Source organism: Podarcis liolepis (assembly GCF_965112155.1).
Source record: "Podarcis liolepis genome assembly, chromosome: 8".
In the NCBI taxonomy this organism is placed as follows: domain Eukaryota; kingdom Metazoa; phylum Chordata; class Lepidosauria; order Squamata; family Lacertidae; genus Podarcis; species Podarcis liolepis.
Genome location: NC_139560.1, coordinates 32998450 through 33011965, shown reverse-complemented (window position 1 = coordinate 33011965; position 13516 = coordinate 32998450). Strand labels below are relative to the sequence as shown.

The window sequence follows — 13516 nt, the reverse complement described above, 5'->3', positions numbered from 1 at the left end:
TCCAGAGTCACACATAATCTTATTAGCATAAGTCTCGTTCTTTGTGGTATATGCTAAGGATGTGCCACCTTCAAAAGTTCCTGAAGGGCAGCGAAGGAAATATTGTGCAAACAATGCAGCACTGCAGATTGGACACATTTATTATTAACAACTCTATTTTTTTGGCATATGCAGATGGGAGTCTGCAACAGAAATACTTTGGGATTTAAATCTAGGAAAGAGTCTGCTTTGGCTTTACATTGTTAGAAATGTGCTGCTCTGTTCAGGCCATTGAAACTCTCAAGGAGATTTAAACCTTCCCCACTTTATCTTTTTTAAAAGTATGTATTATTGCATAGTAACACTTGTACCATGTACAATAGTCTAAGGAATAATACAGATAAACCTTTTAGGACAGGGGTCAGCAAACTTTTTCAGCAGGGGGCAGATCAACTGTCCCTCAGACCTTGTGGGGGGGCAGACTATATATATATTTGGGGGGGGGGGAATGAACGAATTCCTATGCCCCACAAATGACCCAGAGATGCATTTTAAATAAAATGACAGATTCTACTCATGTAAAAACACGCTGATTCCTGGACTGCCCGCGGGCCAGATTTAAAAGGTGATTGGGCCTTAGTTTGCCTACCCATGTTTTAGAAACAAAAGCCCAAATTTGAACTCTATAAAGACTTCTCTTATAGAAGTAGCAGTTTTGCCATGGGGTATGAGTTTTTATGAGGGGTGATAGTTGGAAGTGCCTCGAACAGGCTGGAATAGTGAGGGAGCAGTTACCACCACCATGCATCAGTCCACATGGAGCATCTTGGGCTTGGTTATCATGAAATGTAACTTACAACATAATCCTGTGCATATTTACTTAGAAGTAAATCCCATTAACTTCCGTGGTCCATACTCCCTTGTACATGTGCACACTTGCCCCAGGCGAGTAAAGGATGTTGCAGTGGTGGATAACCCTTTTACAGCCCAAGGGCTACATTCCATTATTAGTAATCTCCTGAGGGCCACATGCCAGTGGTGGGCACGGTCAGAGACAGAGGTGGGTGGAGCCACTAGTGAGACGCTTACCTTGGTACACTTGGCTAGATTGCAGCCAAGTGAGAGCATGAAGCCAGGATGGTGAGGTGTGTGGTCCAAGGGCCAGAGAGAAAGGCCATGAGGGCCACATTTGGAAGCCAGGTCTGCAATTTCCAGCAGCCATCATATTGAATTCAGTTGAGCTTAACTCAAAGTCACCATCCATAGGATTGAGCTGAAAGCAATCATATGGAAAGCTCTTGAACAGCAGCACTTATACATGGTATTGGGCTGAAAAATTACTTGAGCCAACACTGCTGTAAGATACTTCTCCATGTTATTTTGTTACTTACAGTGTGAGTCTATGCAAATTTACACAGAAGTTACCTGAGGTAAGTGTGTAGGACTAATAGGACTGCCATATTAGTTATGTTTACTTGCTATTGCCTGCCATTCCTCCTACTCTAATTATGTTGTGCCATTGTTATTTTATAGCCCCAGCTTTTTTCCAGGTCAGTTGCACTTATTAGTTTATTAAGGTAATGAATGATTGAAATACATTGGCAATGAATTCTGTAATGCATTTTCCTGTTATCTTTGTATCCTAAATTGACACCAACAGCGCAGAAGTTATTTTGTGTTTTATTTTGTATTTTTATCCTGCAAACTGCCCAGAGATCTTTGGATGAAGGGTGGTATACAAATTACGTAAATAAATAAATTACAGCATGCATAGATTAATGGGACTGATTATGACTAGATGGAATAATGGATGCGTATAAATAAGCCTCCTATCTTATTAAACTGACTGGGGAATTTCATCGGATTAATAAGGCTACCGCAGCAATTTTAATATACTAGTTCTCTACAGTACTTTCTATAAAAAGGGGAGATTTTCTCTTTTGAGTGGCATGGTTGCTCTCTCAGGAAACACTATTAGATAAGACCAAAGGCCTACCAAGCACAGCATTCCCATAGTGACTGGTGCTTCAGAAGCATGTTGTTTCCGGATCCTGGATGTAGTATATAGCCATCAGGAGTAGGAGGAATTGATTGCTAGCCCTACCTTCCACGATTCCCACCCCCCACACACACTCTTAAACCTCCTTAGAGTCTATCACCATGCTGTGCATCAGGAAATACCATAAGTTGACTATGTATGAAGAAATACTTTGTGTGCATCCATACCATAGATTTAAAGCACATGACTTCGCCTAAGGAATCCTGGAAACTGTAGTTTGCTAACGTTGCTGAGAATTATAGCTCTTGGGGGGTTGATATCCCAGGATAGTGTGTGTGTGTGTCTGTGTGTGTGTGTGTGTGTGTGTGTGTGTAAATCAGAACTGCTCTCTATTTACAATTAAAATTAAAATGAAGTTTTGCTGCTTCCTCATCAGTTAGAGGGATGAGAGATACTTGTGCCTGTCAGTCAAATATTTAACAGAGAGTTTGTTTTTCTTCCCATTCAGGGAGAGGACAGAATGACACATCTTTATATGCTAATGTCATCCCAGTAATATATTTTTGGATAAACTTGTCCTTTGGGACTGGACTAGAGGCTGTACTGCAGACTATGTTCTCAAACCAGTGATTAGCAAATCTGTCAATGTATAATAAAAATTAAGAGTAGATTGCAATGGAAAATTGATACAGTTGCAATTGAATTATTTAAAATCATATATTTATGATCTGGCTTATTCGTTACTTTTAAAAACATCCTAGGCAACTTTGCAGTATGCTTAAAGCTTGATTGGAAAAACATCAAGTCCAAGATAAAGTAGGACGTTCTCTTAAATCAATGACAAGTAGTGTGCACTACTGAAATATTGATTCTTCATAATACTTGTAGTGATTACTTTAAATGACCTCTGTCAAGTCTGTTAATATTTACTGTGGTTCCCAATGCAGCTGTTCTGTTAGAATCTACTTGTTAGAAGCCCTTTCCTTAAGTTGCCTAATTGCCCCATAACCACACCCTCTTCAGATGTGAGTGTAAAGATAATCCTGGTTTTGTTGAGTCAGAATAACTGTATGCTTTCTGCCACTAGCTGGAAATTGCTTTTTCTGACTGATGCAGATGGGGTAGGAATGCTCAGGAAATGACTCAGCACAAAAAATGCAACCTCAAGGGATCATGTGTGTTCAGTACATAACAAATGAGTAACTTTTGTGTTTGTCATGGAAGCAATAAGCCTGAAAGATCCTGAATTTCCTCCCCCTGCCCACAAACACATATAATTTTTTTGTGACTAGGGGCCTTTTCAGCACTTACCATTTATAATGGCATGCTTGCTGGGGTGGTTTTCCAGAATTTGGGGCATGCTGCCACACAGCGACATTGTTATTCAGCCAGTGTTCTTGAATAATGTATAGCCTCAAATCTGACTTTTGAGAAAGATCTGGAATGCATCCTCAATATTTTCATTTCTGTGGCATAATAGTTGGGCGTGGTTTGGGAGACATCTTTTTATTGCCACTTCTCTCTGACTGATACAATCTGCCAGTGCAAGTTCGATTCAGAGGAGAGAGATGGCAGATGGAGACGATGGTCTTGAATCAAAGTACTAACCGTGACAGCTATAATTAGCTTCCAACAAATTTTCATCACAATAACCAGGTTTGTTGCAGCTCATGCAGACATATAGTTCTTCTTCTAACTTCCTATACACCTGCAATGTTAGAATTCCATAATACTGGGAATTAAAGAAGCCACAAAGGGCTGTAACCATCTTCTGACGTTGACTAGCTGGAAGAACATAAGCCTTGATTATGTATGATGTGGACAGATCTCCCCACACATCCCAGTGTTAGGGAGTTATTTGCTCTCTTTATATAGAGATAGAGAGAGCCAGTGTGGCATAAAAGTCAGTGTGGTGCAGTGGTTAGAGTGCTGGACAGGGACCTAGGAGATCAGGGTTCAAATCCTCACTCAGTCATGAACCTCAACTGAGTGACCTTGGGCCAGTCTTCATCCCTTAATTCAGCCCAACCCACAGCATTGTTCTGAGAATAAAATGAGGAGAGGGAGAACCATGCATGCCCGCTTGACTTCCTTGGGGGGAAAGGTGGAGTCTAAATGTAATAATAAATAGAAATGAACAACCATATTATTTGGTTTGACTTGTTTCCTTGAGCAACCTGGAGCTGGAGCTGTTCTATGGTTCCCCTGCTGAATGTGACATGATTGAGGTCTGGCTTTTATTATTCATTTGCATTCCAACATCAGATTGGGTGAGACTGTGGAAAATCAAACTTTTAAAACTGTTCCATGCAGTCATCAGAGAAATAAATTGGCAAAAATTGAGCCAATTTGCAGTCTGCATCCTGATATGTGGCTTTGAGTTCAGTGATGGCTGGCTTTGATTTTAATGATATTTAAGGATGCTCAGCAGGCAATCCTTAATGCCCTCGAGGACTTGACCCCATACACTGAGTTATATTCCAGCAGTTCATTATTATTGAGTTATAAGGAAAGAAGGAAAGGTCATTAAAGGAAAGGTTTGTGTCTTTCATTGCAAATTACACATTCAGGTACTTTAAAGTGTATATTATCATTTCTTATTGCTGTAAAATTGCTATTCTGTATAGATGGGCCCAACTTTTAATTTATATAGCCACTTATTGGTCAAGAAAAATCTTTATTTTAGGCACCATTGGACTTATGAACCACAACCATTAAGTCTCCGGTTATTCCTTTGGCAAATAAGTGTTTTTAAGTCTTTTGTTTTGTCAAGCTGGCTCCAGACGAAGTCACCTTGGATCCAACTGAACTCAATGAGACCTAAGAGTCATGACTAACTATTCACATTAGGTTTCGTTCAACTAACTTTTACCTGAAGTAGACCCATTAAAATTAATAGTCAGAACTAACTTTAGCTTATCGATTTTAATGGGTCTACTCTGAGTAAAAGTTAGTTGACTACAACCCTTTGATTTCAATGCAGCTAAATAGTCTTTATTCAAAAAATTATTTATTATTTCAGTTTTCTACAAGTTCCTTAGTGGTAAAAGAGAAAGGGAGATTAGGGTTTTATGGCATGTCAGTAACACTGGGCTATGGAGTGTCCATAATATAAGGCTAGAACCAGAGTTCATACAGAGTTCCTCTACCAGTGAGAGTTAAGTGAGTGGTAAGAGAGTAGCCCCCTCCATTTAAGTGACTGGTGAAATGGGTGACGTGTTAGGAATTTCATCTGAGTCCAAAAGCAACTACTGGTCTGGGGAAATGTTCTTTAGAATGCCATATAGGACGGAACAATACAAGTTCAATCTATTGAACTCATACTCAAATACTGTGTATTTTCAAGTAAATACAGGAGGGTATTAAAATAGACTTGTAATTCGCTGAACACCTGGGGTGGGAGGAGCGTCATTGAGAACCATTCTCCTGCTTGGGAAAACTTAAGAAACAGTAATAAAGTGGAAGAATATAAACTGCACAGAAGTACATGTTCTGATTAACAACCCCCTACAGAGGCACCTGATGCTGCTTGCCTTTATTCATGTAAACATTGTCTCAGATAATTACACACAGGAGGCGGCCTTATACTGAGTCAGACCACGGGTGCATCTAGCTCAGAATTGTCTACACGAAGAGACAGGGGCATCAGGAAACCAGAGGTGCTGAAAATTGAACCTGGAACCTTCTGCAAGGAAAGCAGATGCTCTGTCACTGAGCTATGGCCCTTCCATGCTGTCATGTGACTGCAAAATGTGACTCACTTTGGCTTTGGGTTCTGCTCTGCGGCATCCTTGGCATAATGGTCGAGTGATGGCAGGGGTTTTTTTTGTTTTTGTATTAACAGAAGGCAATCTGAGTGTAAGAGTTTCCCTCTGGAAAATTCACAGCTGAAATTTTAAAGCTCCCATTCAACAGATGGGAAGGGGACAAGTCATTTGTGAAATGACTGGATCTCATTTCTCCTATGCCTTTTCCCATCAGCCAAAGCAGTGGTTCTCAAAATATTTATTTCCCATGGACCCCTTGAAAATTGCTGAGGGTCTTGGAAAACCACTTTCAAAATTGCTGCCCCTTATACCAAGTGTGCTGGATGCTGTATGTTTTTGATTGCATTTTTAGTGCTTTTATGTATTTTTATTTATTTGGTCCCTCTCTGTCTTCACTCGGGGCAAAAAAAAGTCTAGCCGCCCCCCTGCCCCTAGCTATGGCACTGTCTAGTTGGCCACTGTGAGAACAGGGTGCTGGATTCATTGGGCTTTTGGCCTGATCCAACAGGCTATTCTTATGATCTTAGGCTGCTACTGTATTGTCAGGCGGATGCCAGCAACTCCCACGGCCAGTTGCCCAGGAACATACAAAGACAAGGAAATGTTTCTTACCATCCGCTTTTTATTCCGTCTTTACAGGGAGAGGCTTTGGAACCCAGCCTCTTAGATAATGGCGTTGTCCCAAGTGCATCTCCACCCCCACCTCCGTCTCTCCCACTTCCTCATTCATCATCCCAATGGGTGCTGACAAGTGCCCTCTGCCTTTGAGCTCTTTGCTCTGCTACTTTCAATGCTTGCCAGGTTCTGGGAGCAGGGATCTGAAATGCTTTCTAAATACACTGTGTCCATCAACTGTCCTCCCTCCCAGGTGCTTCCTCTTTCTCCTCCTCCTCTCCCATTATTTCCCAACTTTTCCCTTCATCTGCCTCTGAGCTGTGACCTCCCTCAAACCCCTGTTGTAATTCTGAACTGTCTTCTTCTTCTCTGGAAGGGTCAGGCTGGGAAGGCGGTCTCCACCATTCCTCCTCTGCCTGACATTTATTGAGGGACAGTTCCCTGTTGAACAGGGGATGGGGGGCTGAAAGCTGCATTCATGTAAGCTTTCATTTTTCAGCTTTTAAATCTTGATAAAAACACTTGAAGAATCGCTGAGATATCATTTGACTTGGAGATAGTACAAACTGCTGAGTGACTCAGTTACATTTTGAGGGCCTTTCCCCACACAATTAAGGGGGAAACTTCATAATAGGGGTCCTAATGTCAAAGTAAATATCCCAGTGTTAGTTAACTGAGATGTAAGAAGATTCTGCGGGAAGGAGCTTCGCGCTTTGTTCCCTTCCTTAGGTCACTTGGCTAATCTGCCACTAAATAGAAGAGCTGCACGTGTCGTTCTTATAATCTTGAATTCTTAGAAAGATGGAGGGTTAGAAAATAAGAAACACATGTTAGAAGATAAATAAATATCCCAATGGTGTGTACAGTAAGCATGAACAAGCAACCTGCACTCTCTTTTTTTGGCTTGTAAAAAGCTAGCAGCAAGTGAAGAAACCCCTTGATTAGTAACCACTGCAGAATTCTACAGCTAAGATGGGGTGTATGAGTATGGTTTGAGAAGACATGAGTTCTGATCCCTCCTTGGACATGGATTTTCTAGGATACCTTGCCTATGTTTTCTCTTCTTCAATCCACACAGTTGTTAAATTGGGATATTTATGGCTGTTGCAAGAATAAACCAATAATTAATGCTGAATAACTTTACAATAAATATGGGAAAATAATAATATAGTCATCAAGAATAATAATAGTATAACACACAGCTGTTTCCTGCAGCAAGCATGTGAATGACTTATAATTCATTCTCACACATGGTTAAATGCCCAAGAATAGCCATCCAGATATTTTGGACTACAACTCCCATCATCACTCAGTGTTGGCCATGGTGATTAGAGTTGGGGTCCAATAAGATCTGGGGGACTCCCAAGTTTGGAATGCTGATCAAGAAAATCTAATTGTGAGTGTAGAAGTTCCAGATATTCATGGAAGAGGTAAAAGTTGAAACAGGAACTTCTTGCCTCTCATCTGCTTAGCCAATGATAATTCACACACACAAATATTAGCTATATGTAAGTAATAATTCTGACTTACACTCCAACTTTCCGATTATTATCAAGAAGTCCCAGAGAGGAGGTTCACCATGATATGAACTATTCCAATTAAAAATATAAATTTAAAGAATTGGAAGTTTAAAAGAAGAAGAGGCAGGATATAAGAGAGACACCAACAGCTAGTAGAATCAAGGGCATAATCAATCATCACTAAATCCAAATTCTCTCAGAGCAGTATTTTCACTAAATGCATGAAGCCCAGCAGCAGTTACTGCTTTGGAGACGGTGACATCTGAGACATTTATATAACACTACATTGCTATGAATACATATGATTTTATACTGTCTTTCATACCCAATACTGTACATATCTATGTGTTTTCCTGAAAAGCACCAGTGAAATATTGAATTCATGATACCCTACTTTTCAAGATTCATGCCCTGCTGTCAACAAATATACCTCCATTACTCTATAAAAACTTATATTATTCTGACACTTCAGATTTCTATTCTGGCTTTAAGCTACTAATAAAGAGATAAGACAAGCAGAGATAAATAATGGAAGGAGAAAGGTGTCTTGAGGCTCCTGTTTCCCTTTGTGTTTGTCTACGATCCCCTCAAGCTCTCTTAGCGTGGCTTATGTGTGGTTTCTTTTAAGGTGATGAATTATATGTCTAAAGACTCAGCAGTAAATATTCAGAATCTAGTCTTTTTCACTCTAGGGGAGATAAGGGTTGTTGTTGTTATTTTAAAAAAGGATTGAGCACAATTTTTAAGTCCTGGCAGTGGGTACATAGTCTTCTTCATGTGTACTTGAAATTATCACTCCTGATAGGCTAGTTGGGTTTTTTAAAACACACACATACAGATTGTGGCTATTTCTTTTTTGGGGGGGGTGTTGTTTTTTAAAAAACACAGATATGAAGACGGATATACTTTGTCCAGGTTCGGATAACACACTGAGCTAAACCGTAGCTTTGCACAAATGTGCAAGTGTGTTGATTCCCAGAGAGGAGACTCTATTCTATTTGCTGCTCCTCCAGTTCTGCTGTTGTGAGCTACACCATGGTTTGCTGAGCAGATCATCTGAATTGAGCCAATGGGTAGTATCCAGACTAAACCTTCAACCCTAGGTGTACTTCCCTAGGAACAAGTTTTGCTAAATGCAAGAGGACTTACTTCTGAGTTGACACCTGCCTGGGTGGAGGATTGATAGAAGTGTGTAGAAACTAGCCTACTGCACAAAGGTTACATTTACATCTGTTGCTCTACACACTTTGACCTCTGGGCCAAATGACCACTGCTATGTGGTCCCCAGATGGTTGCCAAAAGAGAATGAGGCCCTAGCGGGGACTCCACTGGGAGGCAACTGCTCTGTATAATGTATTGTTTTTTATAGTGCCTGATCTTTCACTCTTATGTGCTCTGTCTCTGTCTTTTTCTCTTGCATATAAGCATTTCTGTAGCCTGGATCTAGCCTATAAAGCTGCTTCTAGTGTCCCACCAGCCCTCTTTCAAAACCAGACAACTCTTCTTGCCTTGGAAAAGTATCTCTTGTTCCTCTGGTACAGCACCATTGCCAGAAGTAGGACTCCACCCTGGTTCCTTAGCTGGAAGACATTCTTGCAATGGTGCCATTCCAGAGAGACACGAAAGAGAGGTGGTGGAATTCATCTTTCCTGCAAAAATATATTGCCATCTGAATACAGGAAAAAATGTAATTCTCCTTGATATTAGTATGGCTGCTCACAAATGTCCTCTACTGACTTTGTTGTTGTTTTTTTAAATAATTTTTATTAACAGGCCAATCACATCACATTATCACATTGATTCCAAATTATACAGCCAAATTTTAAATTTTGTTCGGGGTACCCATACATCAAGCTCAGCTCAAGTCCAAAACAGCATCACTTATCTTACTGCATTAATTAGACAGTTCTCTCCAGATTGATCCGGAAAGTCCTTTCTTACTTCTTTTCTCTTCTTGTTGTTATCATAAATTCATTTCTTTGCGATCTCTGATGATTTTCACAAGCAGGTTAACAGCTGGCATTCTATGTGGATTTTGTACTTTTCCAAAAATCATATCGATCCGGGACAGCCTCTGTACAACGCTTCCATAAACAAAGTTAATCTCCGATCTGTCCTTTATTTTTCTCAGGCTTACCAAATAACAAATGAGTCCGGGGGTTCTGTCAGGTCAAACTTACATTCCAACATTCCTTCTCTTTCAAACAATCCTGATTCTCCTCCCCCAGTCCTTCTTCCTCGGTAAACCTGTCATGGCGAGGCGCCATTTTTTAACTGTGTCATAAAAATTTTCTTCCTTTCTCACCGTTCTGCCGTCTTTTCCCCTTATACTCTGTCCCACATAGTTCTTAAAGTCCTGCTTGTGATTCATAGAAACGCGACGATCTTGTTTCTATCTGGGGTGAAGGGTTATTAATATCACATCATGCAAAGAAAAAAGTCCTCTACTGACTTTGTTCTGGCATAAGCCTGTATGAAGCTTACACTGAGTCCATACTCTCCAATAAGAAGTGGCCCAAAACTGGGGCACCATCTTCCAGGGCTACACTCCAGTGCAAGTCATGTAACTAACACCCCACCCCCCACAAAAAACACTTTTGGGGGCACGGTGTCCCAAAGTGCATCTTTTGGGGCACTGTGCAAGATCGCTGCCCCAATAAAAGCGTTTTTGGGGAGCGAGAGTATGGCCCAAATGTTGTCCTCTCTCAAGAAAAAACTGGATGTCCTGTTTTTTCCAGGACAGATGGCTGGTATGTGAGTCAGGCCTTCAATCTATCCATAAACCAGCACTGTTTGCTCTGTCTAGCAAAAGTTCTCTGAGGCCTGAGGCAGAGAAAAGCCAACTATGCTACCTGAGATCCTTTTAACTACAGATTCAGAGGACTGAATCAGAGCTCTTATGCATGCAAAGTACAGTATGTACTCTTCTACCAACCTACGGCCTTTCCCAGATCTCCCATGACCTGGGGCTAATATCCAACCAAAGGCTTCAGATGTGTATCTGAAGAAGTGTGCATGCACACGAAAGCTCATACCAAGAACTAACTTAGTTGGTCTTTAAGGTGCTACTGGAAGGAATTTTTTATTCAGAAAGAAAGATACAGATATATTAATCAACTTGTAAATAAGGATTGCAAAATACATCTTCAAAACAGAATAGTTGGTCTGGGGTTATATTGATTCAAATATATAACATTTTGACATAACCTAGCTATGATTAACTGGTCATCTGCCTTTAGCCATTAAAATGGTTAGGACCCAAACAAATCTAAAGAAACGCTGTGCTTTGTGTGTGTTTAAAAATGACTGCAGAGTCTGTCATATAAAATGAATTTAGCAATGGAAAAGAAGGAGAATTTCCATCCCATTAGGTGCTTTTAATTGCCGTTATTATGAATGGTCTGAATCTTTCATACCTGAGTTGCTACAGGGAGAAAGATATTTTTAGCATTTGCAGCCCAAAGCGACTGTTGCTACCCTACAGAGCCATATCCATAGATTTTCTTTCCATCCTGCAGTTTCAGGTTGAGTAGGTAAATTAAGTGCATTACCTGATATGCCATTATTATTAAAAGAAATGAACAAATATTACACAAATAAACGAGAAGCACAGAAGCAGAGCCTGCCTGCAGCGTTCGCTCAAAGAGGCTTTAGGCACACAAAAACCCAAAATGAACAGAATCTATTTAAAGGGGAGGCAGAGAGAAGCTTTGTAATGTGCTTTGGGAATTATCTCCCTTCAGAATAGATAAAAGAAAAATGTAGGTTTCTCTTCCTCAAGAGTTTCCAGTGTTTGCCAATAAAGGCTAATGCTAAAGCCAACGTAGGGCCTGCCCTTCCGCAGTGTCAGCCACTAGGTCATGGTAATTTGTCCCTGCTGTAATGAATTATATGCTTCCTACTATACAAAGTGCATTTTAAATGTGTTTGAAGGAACAAGACCACAGGGTAGAAGTTGATTAGCATCTGTAAGCTGAACGACAAGGGTTGAAGGGTGTTTAGAATAGGCAGCAGGGCTTTTGTCTTGGACTGCTAAACTCCTGCGAGCACTTCCATGATTCATGGTCAAAATTATAGTCACGTCACACTCTTGAGGCCATTTTAATGATAAGGTTTGTGTATCACTATTAAATGGAACCAGCATGCTTCCTCATATTTTCTTTGCATCCGCTGCTACAGAATGAAAGAGAAAAGAAACGTACATACATAGATCATATTCTGTGTTTATCTTGTGTTAATGCATATTTGCATTTCTGGTTTTTTGCAATCACTTGCAACTGCATTATTCCTGAATCATATTATTTTTCCCTGAGTGTGTGTGTGTGTGTGTGTGTGTGTGTGTGCGCGCGCGCGCATTCCCCCCAGCTGTGCTGGAGATTTTCAATGTTTTCTTCAAAAGTAGCACATTCAATGCAGCTAAACTAACTACCTTGCCAAACATTTTTCCTCCAAGGAGCTCAAGGTGGCATTCATGGTTTTCCCCACCATATTTAATTTCTATAACAACCCTGTGAGGTAGGTTAGACTGAGAGACTATGACTATTCTAAGATCACCCAGAGAGTTTCATGGCCAAGTGGGGATTTGAACCGCTGTCTTCTTGGTCTTCTGCTATAGTTGTTAGAGTCCAATACTCTAACCACCATACCACCCTGGCTCTACTTTTGCTATCTGTGTAGGCTGTCCATCTATAACAATTGGTTGGTGTGTATCTTTAATTATTGTATGAAGTATAAGTCACTTTGTATCCCTTTGCAGAGTCATAAACTTTTCAAATAATAAACAAAGCAAAAGAAGTATCAGAAGTACCATGTTTTTTAAAAAATAGTCTCTGATGATGGACATATTCTGTTACTATTTGGTGGAATCTAAATAAGATGTTGAAATGTAATTGAATTCCATAGCATTTTAAGGCTTGTAATATGTGCAGTGGAAGGGGGGGGGGGAGCTCATTTCACCCATATCATCAACACCTTTGTATAATGTGATGTGTGGTTACACTCTCTCACCTTACAAGTCTTCTTGTTTAATCAGTGTTAATTAAATGCAACTGTAGAAAAGGCAAGTTTATTTTTACCAAGACAATCCCAATTTCCCACTTTTTGATCTTCATTCTTCCTAGCAGTCCTCTTGTATGTCTTTGTGCCAAGCACTCAAATAGGAAATATTATGTGCAGCTTTGCCTAAATAGGTTCTTTAAAAGTACAGCTAAAGGCTTGCTATAATACCCCATTCTAGGGAGGGAAGGGTGCAATTTATTAAAAGATCACAACGATGTGAATGTCATGAATGTATATCATCAGAGAAGCAAAGCAGTGTTGAAAAGTATGCTGAAATATTGACAGAGGTTGTGCTGCAATGTAGCATTCGAATCTCTGAAAGTTACCATACTTTTCCGCGTATAAGACGAGATTTTTTTACTGTAAAATAATGTTCAAAATTGGGGCTCGTCTTATAAATGGATAGTGCAGAGGGGGGACGGGCAATTGGTTGCAGCCACAAGCAGGAGCTTGTCAGCGGTGATTGGTGGCTGCGGCAAGGGCTGCTGCGGTTTGGCTGCTGCTGCATCAATTGGGTGTGCGCTTAAAAAAAATTGGGCATGTGCTTGTTGGCTGCTGGTGGCGAGCGGGCAGACAAT

The 13516-nt window shown here is 40.4% G+C and overlaps 1 protein-coding gene and 1 long non-coding RNA gene across 4 annotated transcripts in view; both read left to right on the top strand.

Moving 5' to 3' along the window:
* The window catches only part of KCNB2 (potassium voltage-gated channel subfamily B member 2), a 239804-nt gene that overhangs the window by 154850 nt on the left and 71438 nt on the right, over positions 1-13516 (top strand). The window lies entirely within an intron of this gene.
* On the top strand, positions 5213-11552 carry LOC310713457. The gene is made up of 4 exons (XR_014529267.1): positions 5213-8953; positions 9098-9604; positions 10321-10877; positions 10971-11552. It is a non-coding gene; the product is annotated as an uncharacterized lncRNA (long non-coding RNA).